The sequence below is a fragment of the Amblyomma maculatum genome, chromosome 1 (assembly GCF_055883805.1).
Source record: "Amblyomma maculatum isolate TAMU_Amacu chromosome 1, ASM5588380v1, whole genome shotgun sequence".
In the NCBI taxonomy this organism is placed as follows: Eukaryota; Metazoa; Arthropoda; class Arachnida; order Ixodida; family Ixodidae; genus Amblyomma; species Amblyomma maculatum.
Window position 1 is genome coordinate 112,369,884 of NC_139344.1, and position 4,072 is coordinate 112,373,955.

Sequence of the window (4,072 nt, forward strand, 5' to 3'; positions counted from 1 at the left end):
GGGCAGCTCGGAACATCGATCGCATGTGTGGGTGAGTGCTTGGCTTTTCTTCTGATGTGGACCAGGTTCTAGAACAGGGTTAGATTTTAGAACTGGTAAAGAGAGTGTGGAAACGCCTTTAGGTTTGGTAGTTTGCACAGTTGTTTTGGAAGTAGCCGACACTCGGAGCGATCATGGACCTACAAAAGCTGCAGAAACCGGACCTGTTGCTATTGTGTGAGGAATTGGGAATTGATACAAGTGGTTTGGCACGAAAACCCTTGATTATAAAGGCAATCACTGATCTGGGAACCGATGATGAGGAGCTCAGTGAAGCATGGAACCTCATCGGTCAAAAAAAGGAACAGCTCAGACAGCAGAAAGAGCGTGAAATTGAAAGAGAAGCAAAAAAGCTGGAGCTAGAAATTGAGCTCCGGAAATTAGAACTAGAGTTGAGCAAGAGGTCGGGCGATTGTCCCCAGCTAGCGGTACCTCGTCTCAACAAGGAGGCAGATTTCAAGATGTCAAAGTACATGCAGCCATATGTGATATCAGGGGATATCGGTCTGTATCTGGCTAACTTTGAGCGAACCTGCGAAAAACTGTCCTTCCAGCGAGACACTTGGTCTCAGAGATTATTGACGGTTCTGCCCTGCGAGGCAGCGGAGGTTGTCGCGCGGCTAAGCAAGGAGGACGCGGACAACTACGAGAAGGTCAAAGCTTGCCTTCTGAGAAAGTATAGGCTTAGCGCCGAGGCGTTCAGACAACGTTTTCGGAACGCTACTAAGTCCAGGGACGAGAGTTACCCTGAATTCCTGTACAATTTAAGAGTTAATTTGGGCGAGTGGCTAAAGAGCACCGATTCCTACAGTGATAGGGACGCTGTAGTCGAGCGAATTCTTTTGGAGCAGTTTTATAGCTGCCTCCCAGAAAAAGAAAGAAATTGGTTACAGGACCGAGGCGACATTAAGTCGGCAACTGAAGCTGCCGAACTCATTGAGGAGTACGCTTCGCGCCGACAATTCAGCAACCCAGCAGTGGATAGGTCCCGCAATCCCAAGTTGAGTGTGAATAACCGTCAGAAAAGGCACTTTGCTAGATTTGCAAACGAAGAAAGGAAGGCTTTTTCAGGCAAACGTCCTAGAAAGGACGGCAGTGAGAAAAGTGGAGAAGTGACCAACGCGAAGAGCACAAAGAACAAGCTTGAGGCTAGGAAGCCGCTCACATGCTTTAGGTGTAATGAGCAGGGTCACATTGCCGTCAACTGCCGGAAAGAAAAGATTGCTTTCTCGTATGTCAGTGACTGCGATGAAAATATGCAGCTTTTAGAACCCTACCTGCATGACCTAGTAGTCAACGGGAAGCCTTGCAAGGTACTGCGCGATTCGGCCGCAACGATGGATGTTGTCCATCCGGCGTATGTGTCGCCTTCCGACTATACAGGACAGTGTGCGTGGATCCGCCAGGTAGTGGAGGAACAGAGTGTGTGCTTGCCAATCGCGAACGTGGTCATCGAGGGCCCTTTCGGCAAGTTAACAACCGAGGCTGCCGTTTCAGGAAAGCTTCCTAAGTGCTATCCGTATTTGTTCTCCAACAAATCGGGCATGCTACTGCGAAAGAGGGGCATCCTTTTCGGAGACAGAGTTGTGCCAGCCTTAACACGTTCAAAGGCGCGAGAACTAGCTACACTGCTAATTCCAGAAAAATCCACCGCGGAGGAAACGACAGCTAAAACAGTGGTCGATGCGGAAGACAGTGGGTCAGGAAACTTTGAGAGCAAGGCATCTCAAATAAGTCAACTTGAAAGTGAGCTTGATGAGACGCGGAATGAGGACGTCCTTGGGAGTAACCTCTTGCCGCCAGCGTCTAGTAATCTAACGAGACTTTTAAGTGAAAACCGAGAGGACTTAGCTATGGAGCAAACCGTGGTAAATCTAACGTTAAACCTTCCTGAGGAGATTGGGGATAACTTGATTTGCCTCAGCGGAAAAGGAAGCAACGCTCAGGAGCTTCTCAGAAAGACGGAGCAGCGAGAACTAAAGAAATCCCAGCTGTCCGATCTGGGCGAAATAATAACAGAGTTTGAGGCCTGCTTCGTGGACAGGCCAGGCAGGACTGATTTGACTGAGCACGATATTGAGCTGACTTCAGACGTGCCAGTGCGATCAAGGTGCTACCGATTCTCTCCAAGGCAAAGAGAAATTCTGGATAGGGAAGTAACTCGCATGCTGGAATTGGGAGTAATAAAACCCTCGGAAAGCGATTATGCTTCGCCTATGATCTTAGTAGAAGCTCCAGGTAAAGACCCTAGGCCTGTGGTAGACTACCGAAAGCTAAATTCTCTCACCAGGGATCAAGTGTATCCTATTCCGAATATTGAGGAGAGAGTAGAACAGGTCAGTAGAGCGGCATATGTGACTACGCTGGACCTTACTCGAGGATACTGGCAAGTACCGCTCACTGAACGCGCCAGCAGATACGCGGCTTTCGTCACTCCGACGGGCAGCTACCAGCCAACAATGATGAGTTTCGGGCTCAAAAATGCTCCATTTTGTTTTTCCCGACTCATGGATAGGGTTTTAAAGGGGTGTGAAACATTCGCGGTGCCTTATTTAGATGACATTGCGGTTTTTTCCAACTCATGGGCGGACCATATGGTACATCTAAGAGCTGTACTGAGCCTTTTGCGTCAAGCTGGACTAACCGTACAGGCCGAGAAATGTTGCCTGGCAAGGGCGACCGTGGACTACTTGGGTCACAATGTAGGTCAAGGTTTCAGGAAACCCAGCGAGATTAAGATTTCTGCGGTAGCAGACTACCCGCGGCCGAGCACGAAGACGGAAATTCGAGCATTCCTGGGTCTGACGGGATACTACAATCACTACATCCCTAACTATTCATCTTTGGCTAGCCCTCTGACCGACGCTCTCCGCAAGACAGAACCGACAAATGTAGTCTGGGACGAACAAAAGGAAGCCTCCTTCGTAAACCTGAAGGCTGTGCTGATTAGCCGTCCGGTATTGCGAGCTCCAGACTATGGCCGAGAATTCACGGTCCAGTGTGATGCCAGTGATCGAGGGTTAGGTGCTGTTCTCTGCCAGAGAGATGACGACGGTAATGAGCACCCCGTGCTCTACTTGAGCAGAAAACTGAGTTCTAGAGAGAGGGCTTATTGCGCGTCAGAGAAAGAATGCGCTTGCATTGTATGGGCCATTCAAAAATTGCAGTGCTATCTTGGAGGGGCCAAATTCACCGTAGAGACGGACCATTGTCCCCTGGCTTGGCTGCAAACTGCGACATCGAAGAACAGTCGCCTTCTTAGGTGGAGCTTGATTTTACAGCAGTACAATTTTGAAATAAGATACAAAAAGGGGAAGTTAAATGGGAATGCGGACGCGCTTAGCCGCTCTTTCTAAGCGGTCCGAGATGTTCCTCACCATGTATCCAAATTGATAATCAGGTTTTTTTTTTTTTCGTGCGCTTGTATATGTGTGACTATGTAAAGCAGCACGTTTGGTTTTCTAGGAATACGTGGGTCCTGAACGTCTTGAGAGTGGGCTTTTCTCGAACAACAATGGCAGTTTTCTTTTGACCTGGTCTCTTCAGACGGGAGCCGAGTGCTTGCTTCGACATGTGGTTGAGTTTCAGACAGCTCGAGCAATTTGGCCTACAACAATCAAGACAACGCGACAAGCAACAGCGAGCTTCAAGCGTTCACGTGCAGGCCATTAAGTCGTCTCTTCATGCAGCAGCTGGGACTGCTGCCCTCCGAGACTCTTCTGGCGGGGGAGGAGGCTGTTACGACCAAGCATCCGCAATTGCGCGCTCTATTGTTCGCCTGTGGGCATGGATAAGTTTTGTGAATATGTGGTGATGGTCCAATGGCTCTAAGTGAGCCTGTTTCCAGGAATCCTGTTTTGTAAGCATGTTTTGCTTTGTGGACAACCTGCAAATGCCAAATTGACCCTGTCAAGAGAACCTCTGGAAAAACACAAAGAAACGTCCCCCTGAGGGAAATAGCAGGAAGTGCTTTCTTTCTTTTGTTCACCCTTCCAGTCGAGAAGTGCTATCCTCCAGTGATGAATGCCTCCTA